The sequence below is a fragment of the Drosophila gunungcola genome (genome assembly GCF_025200985.1).
Source record: "Drosophila gunungcola strain Sukarami chromosome X unlocalized genomic scaffold, Dgunungcola_SK_2 000032F, whole genome shotgun sequence".
Taxonomy (NCBI): domain Eukaryota; kingdom Metazoa; phylum Arthropoda; class Insecta; order Diptera; family Drosophilidae; genus Drosophila; species Drosophila gunungcola.
The window spans coordinates 380,237-395,536 of NW_026453186.1; positions in this window are offsets into that span (position 1 = coordinate 380,237).

Here is a 15,300-nt window from a genome sequence, read left to right on the forward strand (position 1 = left end):
AAATGCCACTCAGCTGTTACGAATAAAAACAAAAAAAAAAACAGTAAAAACATCGAAAAATCAAGTGAAGAGAGACACGGGAAAGATGGAGATTAAAACAATGAGCGGAATTGGAATCGTTAAAAATCAAATAACAACAGCAACAACAACGGCGGCAACCTGCTCTTGAAATCTCTACAAATCTCGGATTTTTATTTGTTTAGCTATAATCTTTTGTTTTACAATAACCCCCAAAACCGCCATAAGGCACAAGTGCAATAAAAACAAAGCAACAATAGCAAGAACAAACAAAATCAATATTCAAATTAACCCAGCAACGACAACAACAACAATAACTCAACGAGTCGATAAGCTAAACGATAAGTGAGAGAGCAAAAGGACAGAGAGCCAGTGGGCAGGAGAGAGGGAGGGAAAGAGAGAGCCCAGCATCCATCCAAAATTACCACCCCCACAAAATGGGACGACGAACTTATCTAAGCCGGGCCTCAGCGATTTCCTACCCCAGCCGAATCGAAGGATGGCTGGACGTCTGCGGTGAGTGGGAGCTTACCTATTATGTATATTCAAATCTTTCCAAAAAGAATACCTCAAATTAGCTTAGTATAGGGGCTCCAAAAATCGCAGTACCAAAAGTATAACAACTCCTAACATTTAACGAAACAAAATCTGAGTTCTAATGTCTTCAGGTTTTCGTATCTTTCATATTAATATGATTATTCAATAAAGCTAGTTCTAGTTCTAGGTAAACATGTTACAGTTACAGAATAAAGTCCTCAGATTTGTTGAAAGCTATAAACCGTAATCATTCAAAACATTAATTGTTAATCATTACGGTCAGCTTTAGAATATAGTCGTCCGAATTGTAAGAAACCCAATAGAACTATTACAAACGCCAATCTTTATTTTTGAATCTCCAAATTAATGAAAATTAGGCCAATATATTTAGATATATTTAATATATATATTTTCTGGTTTTTCGGATATATTCCAAAGTAATACCACAATCAAAAAAAGTGAAAGATCACAATTCGACAATTTATAAAGTTTTAATTAAAAAATGTCCATATTAACCGTAGGATATCCTCTATTCGATACTATAAAACAATATAGCGTAATAAGGGTTAATCGGCAATCGGGGTCTATAAAACAACATCTAACATTGTTGAAAAACAAATGTCGATTAGTCAATATGGGCAGTTACCGGATATACATACGTGGTCATTTCATTTTTATTAAACAAAAAACTCATACAACTATACCGACTGCTCCTACTTTGGGCATTTATAAAGTTATGATAAAAGTGTTAAAATGATATGTGAGTAGCTATAGGGAAACAAGGATATGCTCATTTTTTCGAATGATACTTAAGAAACCGGCCAACAGTCCGAAAAAATGCTTAAACTCTAAAAGTAAAATAAAAAATGCAACACCCAATTCAAAATTTACTTATGTCGTGTCAGAGAATGTTTTCTAAAACGAGCTTGGTATGTTTTCTAAAAAGCAAAACACAGCAAAATTCCTGAATTGAATAAAATAACTTAAAGTAGAAATGGACGTATACAGATAAGGAAAAAAACATATGAAGGCAAATAATGGTACCGCCGAAAAACAAATGTTTTTTTTAATCGCAACTTCCAGCAAACCAAAAAGCAGTAATTTAGCTAATTTCCTATTTTGTTTTGTGTATCTTTAATTTCGAGTAACTTATTAGATTTAATCTATGACGTTGGCAGTAATACATAAATTTGCTTAATTTAAAGTACAACGTATTAAACAGATGACAATTTTATTTATGCTAGTGCATTTTTGTTTGGCTAGGTTTATTATTGTACCTAAAAATGTAGAGACAATTATTAGAAAACAGAAACGGTTAGCAATTTATAAACATAAAACCTCACCTCTTTTATACACACTTCCATTAATCCAAACAAACCCATTTAACTTTTAATGGAAAACAATGTTTTCGGAGTGCGACAAACACCAAAGTCAAACCAAGTGACCGACTCGAATTGTTTTTCACTTGGCTATAAATTTAACACCTTTTTAAAAGTGCATAAAAATGGTAAACAAGTGTCCATAAGTCGAGTTTTTAATGTGACAGTTATGGGAGGTTCATCTGTGGATTTTAACCGGAGGGTAGGAGACGGGGAAATGGAAACGGGGCGAGGGGAAGGGGGAGCCCATCGGCGGATACGGATGTGGAAACGGTTGCGGATGTGGGATATGGGATGTTTGATGTGGACTGTGGGATGTGGGATGTGGGATGCGCTCTCTTGACTTAAGTATCTTCGTGTCACCTGTGCAAATTCCTAGGCATGGGAAAAAATGCCTTTCCACATTTTCGGGCAGGTTCATGTTTGCCGTCGAGCGTTTTTCCCCGTTATCTCACATTTTACCTGTCGCAGGTTGTCGCTGCTCATCGTTGTTGTTGTTGTTGTTTTAGTGAGGGGTTGGTCGTACGTCCCTCGGAAAAGGTAAAAACACTAAAACACACACACACACACACACACACTGCAAATACCCAGACAAATAGACAATAAAGCCCCTGCGCAGGGTCTCCATCGATGTGCAGGCGACCAAAGCGGCGAAGTTAAAGTGGCTAACTACGTCCTCAGATGGTTCTTGAAAATCGTTTAAAAATACATTACGCTTTTATGGCCATAACCGCTTTTGAGACTTGTATCAAAGACAGAAGGGAAAAAGTTTTGAAAGAGAATGATTTAATGAATGGTGAAGCTTATAAAGAGTGTGTAGATTACTTTCATAAATAGTTACATGGCTTTGGGTTCTCCCCAGAACATTACGTGTTTTACTTGGGTAACAATTAAAGCTATTAAACTAGGTTCATCTCCGATTACCTCCTCTTTTTGTCGCCTGTGGCTCATATGTGTATGAGTTTATGGATTAACATTGAGCATTGAAGGGGCACGTACAAAAAAAAAATTGGTAATAGCTCACAAACACACAGACTCACACACTCCCATGATCGCGATAAGTGGCAACAAAAAACAAAAACAGAAAAAAGGCTACTACCTTCGCCTTGAAGACAACTTCTCTTATTGCCGTTTTCGGATTTCGTTAGTTTGCCTCATTTGCTTTATTTTTCATTTATTTTTTTTTTTTCTTTACCCTTACCTTTTTTTGTTACGGTTATTTGCCCGCAGCGGAAGGAAGGTGTGTTTATTTCCAGGTGAATACTATGGTTTTGGTGTGTGCGTGCGGGTTGGTGTGTCAAGGTCATTGATGGCATTCTATGGTAACCTTTCGCTTCGTCTTTGCCTTTGTCCATGTCGCTTGGTCTTTTGTTGTTTTCCTGCACTGCTTTTAGCCCACATACAAAACTCGGCTGGCCAGCAAACACACAGATACTGAATAAACACATGCACAACCAAAATATCACCTGCTAAATATAACGGATATGTTTTTTAATAAGCAAGATCGTACATATTTGTTTGATTCATTTACAACATAATATCTCCTGTAAGATCAGTTAATAATTCCCAAAAATACATAAGGAAAGATACATAGTTGTTACTCATATTAAAGTGGTGCTAGGACCAAATAACATTACACCTTTTTTATTGTCTCCAAGAGATTTTTAAACTGACAAAATAAATAGTTGCTTTAAAAAAATAAAATAAGTACCTTATCTAATTGTTTAATAATAAATATTTGTTGGTATATTATAAAAACAAATACGTTTGTTTTTAAGCAAATATGTTGATAGGAAGCTGGTGGAAAATAAGTTACAAATGTAGCTTTGCCGTTCCTTGTCTGTGAATACACACTTATGATAAAATATATCACATTGACTATCATTTTCTGGCTGTGTATTATGAGTTGAGAACAAATCGTAGAAGTTCGATCCATATGGTTGTTCCTGTTATTTTTTTTTTTGTGGCTTGTGTTGTTCTTTCGTGTTGCCCGCTGGCTTGACATCATTTCTGTCATGTTTCGCGTTGTAGTTGCCTTTTTATTTGGTCGGTTGTTAGTTGGCACAGTAAACAAAGGCTATGGTGTCTTAAGGAATACCTAGAAAAAATTATATTCCAGTTCTAATAATTGTTGGAAATATTTGTTTTATTATTTCAATATCATGCGTAAATTTGCAACATTTATATGCGAATGCAAATTTTCTTATTAAAAAGATTTTTTTGTTTATATTTATTTATGTTCATTCTATTTAATATTTTTAAAGTTCATTTTGGACAGTTTTTCGATGCCATTGTAGGTTTTAAACTGCTTAATTCCATACGTTTTCTTAATTAAGAAACTAATTTTAGCTTACTATGCGAAAGAGAAATGAAGCCGTGCAACAATATAATCTTAAAAGATAGATAATAAAATAATTGACATATTTTCCTTGAAGCTTCCCTTTAAGAGAGTTTGGACTGTACTCTGTTAACCCCTCTTGGCTTTCGCTTTGCATGTCACTTGGCCATGTCCAACTCTGCTTCTTGGCCTGTTTGGTTTGGTTCTTTGGGCTTTGGCGTTTAGAAATTGGTTATGAGGCCGTTTGCGTACAAAAACACCAGCAGGCCCATGCCAAAAGCGTTAAAAGGAAGACGGCGAGAAGAGGAGAAATCGACTGGGCTAAAAGGCGGGCCACAACTGAAAACTGGGGACAGAAGACCGAAGACCGAAGACTGAAGACTGGACGAGGAGTGGCCAAGACACGACGGTGGAGAAGAACGATTAACGGCGGAGCGACAGTCGAGTGTCGAGATGATGGCGTCATTAACTTGGCCGAAAGCTTTTGTCGCTCTGACACACTTTTTGCCATTGCACTCTTTGTTGTTGTGCGATTCGATTTTTATGGGTTAAAGCGCCACCACCTGCTAACTCTTTAACCGCAGGTTTCAGCTACAAATGTATCTCGAAGTTTCTAGATTTTAAGCGACCAATTTACCACTCTCTCTAAACATATATTACATTTTTTGAAAATTTCTTTATGCTCACGGTTGCTTAGAGGCTTATAAAATTAAACTATAAATATACACATTTTTTATTTAAGTTTGAAGAGATCAATAAAATAAAATAAAAATAAAATAAAGGAAAAGCGCATCCCCAATTAGCCATTGCAAATTAACTTAATCTCGATGGTTCAAGTTCAATGATCCCCGGCAACTTTCGTTTGAGGAAAACCTTTCCAATTGCAATCCGTCCATAATCTGGCTGAGATCTGCCGCCTGCGAGCTTGACCCACTGCATCTGCTAGAAAGTGAAACATGGTCGAAGCGACTGGCTGGGATCACCTGTCCCAGGTGAGAGAGAGAGAGAGAAAGAGAGGGAAAGAGACGGAGGCAGGAAGACAGAAAGACAGAAAGAGACGGACTGTAGCGGGGGGGGGGGGGGGGTGGGGGGAGCCTACTATAATTTTCTATTTTCAAGTATCGAATGCGTTCGCTGTCGCCGCTGCAAATGTTGCCCAACAACTTTCTATGAAAAAATTCACTTTTTCCTCAATGTCCAACCAGCAACACCACCTGAGTCTTGAGTGTTTTTGGGGGTCCAAAGCCGGCTTTTTTTTTTGTTATTTGTTTTTCTGTTGGGCATTTAGCAAATCGAACTTGAACAGATTAACACTTCGCTAAAACAAAGGGAAACTTCAGTGAAAGAAAACCCGTTTGTTTAACTATATATGCATGTTTAGAAAAACAAAAGGCAAAGACCAAAAAAACGATTGTCCAGATGGAACTCATCGAAATTCCCATTCCCAGGGGATTGAATTATATGTGGGGTGCCAATACACTTGTTTTCCCCATACGAATCATATCAAAATAAATCCGAGCGAAATGTAAACACATTTGCACTGGGCTGCGTATGCTAAAGCCAAACAAAAGCCAAATAAAAAAAACAAATAACAAGCGAAGAATTCGCCTAAACAATTCGCAAAGTGTCGCTATGATTTTTATTTAGATCTCATAGTGTTTCAAATCGCTGCAGTCGGCGATTGCTTAGCGTATACAATTACTTCATTTTTTTTTCTCAGTAATCAGGTATCAAATTATCAAAATTACCAAACAAGAAGTCGCGCAAATTAAAGCTTACCAGGGAAATATAGTAATAGTATAGTCTGAAGATAATGCCTTTGGAATTTATTGAATTAATATTGTTTATTTTTTTACATAAAAAATATTTTAGAAATGATGGAAATAAGTATCCATAATCTTCTAAGTGCCAGTTAAAAAATAAATTGTTTTTTTCCTTCCCAAATGAAATTAAAGTCGGAACTTGCACTAAATCAAATCTATCAAAAGAGCACGAAAAAGAAGATCGTGTGTGTGTATCCGAAAAATACAAGAAAATAGACAAAATCTAAGCAAACATTGGCGGCGGTCACAGACTCAAAGACCTGCGCTTCCCTTTGTCATATATCAACGAAAAGTAAATAAAAGCCACAACAATGTGGGAGAGAAGAAGTCGTAAGACTGGGAAAAAGTCAAAAGAAAAAAAATCTATAAATGAATTGACAAATCAAATGCAAGCAGGTCGCTGCTATTACATGATGCGAAATCCAAGTTATGCTATAATTCTGCATTGTTTGGTTTTAAAGGAGGGGTAAAAAGTGGAACAGCCCGTGTTGGTTTGTTAGATTTCAGTCTCCGGTTTTTTTCTTTTTGCCCGTTTGTTTGTGTTGATTTTTTCGAACGTTTCGCATATTTCCCATAAACCTAATTAAATGCGTTTGTTCGTTCGTTTACGCAACGATTTGTGTCGGGATTGCGTGCTTGTCTATATATACAGATGTCTGGGCATATAACACGGATATATATGTATATATATTTATATATGCATTTGGGTCGGGCGGGTCACCGCCCAAAATGCAACATGTTGCTTAGGGGGCAGGGCAGGAGGGAGCTGAAGATGATTTGGGACAGCTGCAACATGCGGAAGCTATAGCATAAACGCAGCACTGAAAAAAAAATACCTTAACATTTTTATCTGATTTTTCCCCAAATTTAAGGCTCAATTTATCTGCACATTTTTGTTAACTTTCCTAAGCCTAAAATCCAATACTCTAAAATCTTTAATTGTAAAGCCTACAATTCAAAATTGTAATTTCGTCTAGTTCAAGAATAATAGTGTATTTCAATTTAACAAAGTACCAAAATGTAAAAAAAACTTCAATTATGAAACAGAAATGTATATTATATTAGTAAGTAGGAATTTTTAGTTTTAAAGGGATATATTATAAGTAACTTTAAGTGTTTTATGTAAGGCTTGGTATTCAAGGTACCAAAAATGCTCCCAAAACAAAAATCTTCAAATAAAAAAACGACACAAAAATTTTGGTCGGGTTTTTTAATATGAAGTTTTTTCTTTTGGATGCAATTTTGGTAAGTTAATGTTATATGTTTGGTAAAATAGTTTTTTTTTTAATTTGTAAAAAAAGCTGTTTGAAAAGCTTATATTAACAAGACAATCTAGGGGAAATCATAATATATATTATAAGTACATTTTTAGAACAAGTTAGTTCAATTTTCTCTGAATGTGGTTGAAAGGCGTGCTGCCACGCCCCCATTTGTTTGAGTCGGCGGCCAAACAAAACGCCAACCGCATGAAAACACATTTCCTTCTTGTGGTTTAGCTGGCGACAATGGACAAGGGAAACATCTTGTTTTCCCCACCCAATCGGACACCCCCTTCCTATAATTTCCCCCCTCACTCAACACCTCCCCCTTTAATTTTTACCCCTCAGCAACACCACTACCCCTCCCACCCCCCTCCAGCCACCCACACAAACGCACAGATGACGCAGAGCATAAATTATTTTAAATTAGTTTTAATTGGCAATGTCTTTTCGTTGCGCCTTAACATTTAATAATTCAATTTTGTGGGATGCGTTTTTTCCTTTGGCTAAGCACAAAAAAATGTGAATCAATCCGAATTTCGATAGCAGAATGGAAAAAAAAATGCACAGCTCAAATAGTGGGAATTATTCAAGATTTCCGATGATGTCATTAATTTATGCGCCGTGATAACGAAATGAAAAGAAAAATACAGCTGGATGATGCGAGAAGTGGTCGGCATGGTAATGAGATAATTTCAATTAACGTACCATTCTTGTTAAACAATACAGTGCGTTTCGGTGCGGGAACACTATCGTTACTTAATTTGCTTAATTGGAAAATTAAAAACTACGTTTCGAAGCCAATTATAGGCGAAAGAAAATGGTTAATGATTGTTTGATAGGTGATGAAGGCTTAATTATTGGATTTTGATTGGAAACATAAAGGTTTATTTGATAACTTAATTATTTACTTGTTTATAACAAAACCAACCTTATTATTTTTATTTAAAACTTTGCTTTCGGTTAATCAAAATAATACGAATAATAAAAATATAAACAAAATAACTCTACAATTTGACTCATTTTTTATTTTTTGAGTCATTGTTGAATTTAAAAGTATAAATGTATCAGCTTACAAAAAATAAGCAAACTGAATTTGCTAAGTGTTTTACTTAGTTCTATTCATTAATTTGTTTTGGTAATTTGTGACTAAAATAATGATAAAATAATATGCTTCATAAACTATTATTAAACTATTATATATAATGATTAAAAATACTTATTCGAAAAAAAAACCAAAGGAAGCATAACAATAATTTATAAACCAGTCATTATTTAAAATACTTATTTAAAAAGCCCCAAAACAAAATATTTTTTCATTCGTGAGGCGGAATTGATAATTTGAGTTATTAATGATAAATTGAATCTTGAACTTTGAACTTGTTTTTGAATAATAAATGTGGGAATTCTTACGCACATTGTACATTAAAAACTGAGTTTATTAATTTTCTTCAAATTTATTCATTTTTATATTTGTTCAATAGGTTTTCATTGCCTGATTGTATACAATTATTGAATGATCTCCGAATTAAACTTTGCACGATTAGTTGACTGTCATATTAATTTAGTTTGAAAGTTTTCCCATGTCTATCTCTGATATTATTCTGTAAATTATTTCCCTAATTATATGGAATTTATAATAGATTTGAAATGCACTGTTTATCTTGAGAACTGTGTGTTCGACATTCATGGCGAGAAGAGGTTTACGTGGAATTGAATCTGTCGTTTGTATCTTATCTCTGTAGCTCCCTGACGGTCATATGAACACATATATATGTTCATGCCACAGGGAAATGCACTGCGGTGCTAAGATAATTCACAGATTGTTCGAATACGCGCCAAAAACAAACAAGAAGAACATGTCATATAAAGTTCAAGTACAAAAGACCTCTGTACACACTCTGATTTCTCATTTGGGATTTTTCGCAAAAGGTGTAAATACGATTTTGATTTTTTGATTTTATCATACAACTAAGTTGGCCTTTAATGCTTTTGATCTTAAAGGTGACAAAATCTCGAAGAGGAAATAAGACTGAAAAAACTCTCTATTTATTTCTGATATATTTTTACTTAAGAATCAATAGAAAGTGTTAAAATTTGATTGTTTTATTTTAATGAATATATTGTTAGAAATGTAATATTCAAAAAAAATATGAAAAATGCTTTTTACATAAGTCATTTATATAGAGCTTGGTTTTATTTTACATTTTTAAATGCAATGCATCACATTTATGTTAGTCATGGATTTCATAATTTTGAGGACAAATATATTTTTTCTGTGCAGAGTTATTGAGGGGGAAACATAACTGATGGAGGGGAAAAAACCAAAAACACTTGTTTTTCCACGTTTTCCACGCTCAGATGCCAGCTGATGGCCAGAGTTTGTGTGCGTTTGTCCATTGAGCAACCGCAAATCTCCGCTTGCCTTTTAAATACCCCCCCTAAACCCCTTGTCGCCCCTCATCGCCACCTGTGGCCATGTGCAAAAAGAAAAATCGCTGACACAGTGCATTGAACTCGAGAACTCAAAATGCGAGAAATTCTTATGCAAAAACAAAAAAAAAAGTGTGGAAAAAATGAGAAAATTTATTATAAAGAAACAAACGGCCAACGAACGTTAAAAAAAAGAATAAAAAAAATTAACGCAAACTTGCTGAGCAACGACTTCATTTTCGCGCCCTCTCTTTCTTTACCCGTCGCCCTATCTCTTTCTGATGCTTCGACGTCATCGCTTCACTTGCTATTGCAGTTGTTGTTTCTCATGTTGTTGCTGTCTTCACAATTACTTACAATATTTATGTTAAATGGGCAGACGGCGCCGGACTTGAAAAATACGCTCGCTCGAATGTACATATGTATGTATGTAAAATAATTCGCTGCTTAAATAGGAAAATAGCGGAGAACTCAGCGAAGTCAGGCTTTAAACACACTGCGAAAAAAATACACTATATCAGAAAAAATTGATAAGCTATATATACGTACAAAACAGTGTTTCCTAATTTTTGTATGAAATTTTTCAAAAATAAAAGTCTATATTTTCAGTTAATAATTCTAAAAATCTATTTTATTGTCTGCTTCTTATATTTTCAGCGTATGCTTGCTTTTAAAGCTTAAGTATTCAGAAAACTAAATAGAGAATATATTATGCATTCCTTAGAGATGATAGATATAACTTTTTTATCGTGAGTGTAGTTGGGTAAAAAAAGAATTAAGCTAATTTAATATTTAAATATATAAAATCATACTACTAAATACAATACATATTTAATGCATAAATTAATATTAAAATATTTTAACTAATGTGGTAAATAATAGATTTCAAATATTTCATATTTGATTTAAATGCGTTTTATTTAAGTTAAACATGGCCTAAATTTTTATTTTTAGATACTAAATTTATTTCCAAAGAAAATCAAATGCTCTTTTTAGAAACTAGAATATTTTCATATTAAAAATAACTAAAAGCCGAATTGGATGAAAATCAAAGCAGAAAATATTTAAATTGAGTACGAAATATTTTTATTTGCTGTTTTTTTTTAGTGTTACAAAATACTGATCTGAGTTCTTATTTTTTTGTAAAATTAAATGTTGTGATATTTTAAGCTAGCATCCATTTACTTATATAAACATATACTTTGTTTCAATAGCGAAATATTAATAAATAAATAGAAAACATTATAAGGAGGTATACAATTTTTTAAATTTGAAAAACTTTTGTGCTGAAAGATATGATTATTTTTACGAGTGTCACGCACTCATCTCCATCAAGCACAACTTCAAATTAAAATCATTTTTGTAGCTGCCTCACATTGTTATCTCATAGAGGCAAAAAAGAGTAGAAAAAGAAAGAAGGAGAAAGCACGAAGAAGACGCAAACTGAGTGAAACGAACTTTGAGAACTCAGACACGCAAGCTGAAAACTTAGAAAAAAACAGACATTGAATCACAATGCGGTTCAACTTGGCTAAGCAATTCTCATTGTTGTTTTTTAGGAGCTACTTTATCTTCCACTTAACTCCTCCCTCCTCACCCCACCCCTCAGGTAAATTCTAATGCACATCATTTGCACATTAGAAACGGCATTGCAGTCCAAAGTTCCAATTGGAACCGCAGTTGCGATTGCAGATGCATAAATAATAATCTTATCCAGTTGCTGCTGCTTGATTAGAAACACGCATGCGCCACATTTTCAAAATGTTTTTACCCCAATTACATGGCATCTACATGACGTTTGGCTTTGTGCAATTTTAAGTTTGTTTGTTGTATTTTCAAACTGTTTTTTGCAGTTATCTGTGATTTATTTTAATCTAGTTTGGGGATCTGTGATCTTGTTATCCTACATGTAGATTAGTAAGTTATCTGAAGATCTACTTGTTCATGTCAAGAACTGAGGCATTTGACATGCATTTTACATTGGGCTACAAAATTAAGCCTAAAAGTAGGCAAATATTTTTCCCCAAAGCTATGAACGTTCGCCGACAGAGGTCGCCACCTAGTGATAATGCATTTTATTTTAAACAATTTTAATGTTTATTATTTGATATTCATTTTAAGTAGTACTATATGGTTTAAACATTTTAAGGGGAACCTAACATATTAAGTACTTTATATTTTCTGTTAATACAAATGTTTTGTATATATTTATTAAAATAAAAATTATGTTTGTAATTGACTTTTTTACAGAACCCGAGGGAGAATTAACTCGCCTGAACAAGACACTTCCCTGGGGACCATTTTATTGCGTCCTGCAGCAGGACGATCAAAATTTCACCGCCTACTGCAGCGAGGAGATATCGGTGAGAAATCCCAGATATATCCATAGTATATGTATAAGAATTTAGCAACTAACACACACCCACACACACCCTGTAAAACCCACACGCACTTGTTCGTAACTGTAAACATATCAAGTTCATTGGCTTTGTATTTTCGTCTGTGTATATCTATCCCTGTCTCTTACCATTGCACACTATCGCTAACAAAAATGGATGTAAACAAACCGCTACTACTACTATCGTTCTACTAACCTGTAGATATTCCCGGCCACGCCCAAAAAGGAGGTGGGTAGTGTAATGCGAGGCGGAACTGGAGATTCCCCCATAATCGAACCGGCACGTGACCGTTTCCGATTTTACATAATTTATTAGCGTTGATTCTATTCCACTTCTTCCACAGGAAAATTTTGTTGTTACTGAAAGAAAATTAAAAAAAATATATTTTAAAGGTCTAAATTTGGTGCTAACTTAAGAAAAGAAATCCTAGTTCAAATTACCAGTTTTTTTGCACAAACAAATATTTTAAAATATAAAAAAAAACACGAAAAGAAATCTTGGGGATACATTTCTTGCCCATTTCACAAGCCTTGTTAAATTTAAACTAATAACTAAAATTCAGAAATCATATGTTTATTTTCATTTAATTTAACTGCAATAAAGGATTGAGTAGCACTAGAAATTGTTAGTTTAAAGTTTTACATTTTTAAAGAAGTCAATATTTTCCTTAAAATTGCACAACAGCAATAAAGTGAAATTGAATCTATTGCGGTTGAAACGGAAACGGTTAGTGTCTTATATTATATTGTTTCCCTAACACTAAGTAATTTATTTAATATCTGCCATTCTTGATCTTCAGCGGGGTGATGTGTGCTACGAGGACATTCCACGGGTTCGTTTGGACCGTGTTCGACGGCCAGCGAAGGCTTTGTGGGACGGACCGCCGACCTTGGCTGAGGAAAATGAGGACTCCGATTCGTGTGTGGGCGGGAGCGGCGGGATGAGCGGCATAAACGACATCGTGCTGAATACGACGCTTTACAGTGAACTAGGTAAGTGTGAACGGGATTTTCAACTATATACAAAATTCTTTGTGTTGTTTTGCAAAACTTCGTGTATATGTATAGTGTTTAAGAAAGTATTACTCCTGGTTCTCTAAAATTATAAATGCTTCAAGTATACAAAGAAATGGAAAGTGATTAAAATTTAATTGTTGTTAGTGTGACCATTACCATTAAGAGCAGGTCATAATTAGGTTATCTATTTTGTTTGTCACCGTTTACTTCCTGTTTTCACTTAACAACCTATTTTGAAGTTAAACCTCTGAACCATTATTTAAATAATAAATTACATTGAAAACATTTCGAATCGAATTGATTTCATTTGGCAATTTTTGCTTCCAATCTGTTGACAATACCCAAGAAATTAAGCACCAGCCAAGAAAGATTTCCCAAACGACTCCGCTTAAATTCGGAAGGAAGTGATTTCTTCGCTTCCCCTGATATTGGTATATATCGCTCATGCGAGTGTTTGTAATACGGCTTCACGTCAGGTGAATTTGATTTTGTTGGTGTGGTCAAGCGGCGCTTTAATTGCATTTGACCGGCAAGCGAGCTCATCAGTGCTCATCAGTAATTGCAGTTTTTTTTTTACTTTTAGTTTTGTGTTTTGCTGTAGGTCCGTAACACTTTTCGATCGTATCAAGAGGTGTGTGTATCTGTGTCTCGGGTTTTATTTTTTTTTTTTTTAATTCTGTGTGTGAGTAGTCAGGAAATTTGTTTGTACCGCCGTCGCCGCTGTCGTCACGCATGCCGGAGCATTAGGCACAATAGCGAACGGGAGGCGGCTTGGGGTGGATGGAGTGGGTGGTTTGAGCCCATGTGGAAGGTGCCGTCCGTCCAGCCGACACTTCCGTCGATGCCGAGATCATTTCGGTTTTATTACTTTATTGCAAGAAGATCGCATTGTAAAGACTTCAAATCTTCAAATCTATATGTATGAATTTATTTTTGAGCGCCTAAAAATATGCTATGAAATTGTCAGTGCTCCTATTAATATAAACATTTCTTAAACTATGAACTTAAAAAACAAATATCTTTGCTATCATTGTGGGTTTTTAAAAACACTACATCGGAACCACAAACACATATGCATCAAAATAATTATAATATATTTTCAGTCATTGTAGTTCTTACTTGATATAGTCTTAATAGTATCTATTAATTTCTTAAATAATATTCTGGCTCACAAATTTAAAAATACATTTTTGATATTGTTTTAGTAACTGTCACCAATTATAATGTTTCGGTGTAGCGATGCCACTTTATATTACTGAATGCTTATCATCTCTTGAAAACAATATTTGATTGTCATTGCAAGATTGTTTTTGCACACATTTACATAAATTACTTAATCGAAGTAATCAAAAAAATTATGAATTTAATTATTTGGTCGCAAAGTCGTAAACAGCATTATAGTATAATAACTACATATGTATACATTTTAAAAAATTGCTTAACTGCTTTCTTGGCTCTCATTCTGAATATCTCCCATGCATTTGCATGATTTCCATTCCCCCTTTTCCCATTACTTCCAATTTCTTTTTCTCTTCTTCTTTCCCCTGTTCTTCCTCTTCTTCATCTTCCCTTGTTCTCTGTTTGTTTCACCTTCCCAAACGTTTCATCAATGGAGCTCTCACCTCACAGTTGCACACTGGGCCAGCAAACACGAGTTTTGGGAAAAAGTTCTTTTCTTTTTGCGAAAATATTATAAAAAACTTAATTGAAAATCTTAATATTTAGTAAAAGTAAAAATAAATATAGTGAAAATAGATGAAGACTTTGCTGATCAAAATGCTTATGAAAACTTTCAAATCATTTAGCTTGATTATTTACTGATTTTTTAAATATAGACAAAATCTTTAAGTAAGCGCCTTTTTTCGCAATTGGTTACTTTGTTCTACGAGTAATTTCGGGGTCCATCAATAAATAATGTGATTTCTGGCAAAGGCAGTTTTAGAAGTCTTATGCTGCATCCCTCATATATTTCATACGACAACTTAAATACATAGACAAAACATATCATATTGTGTTTCTTGCAGGATCCAAGTAACGTAACATCATCATAAAGAATTTTAAAATTAAAAAATATAAAATAACTATAGCCTTTTAACGT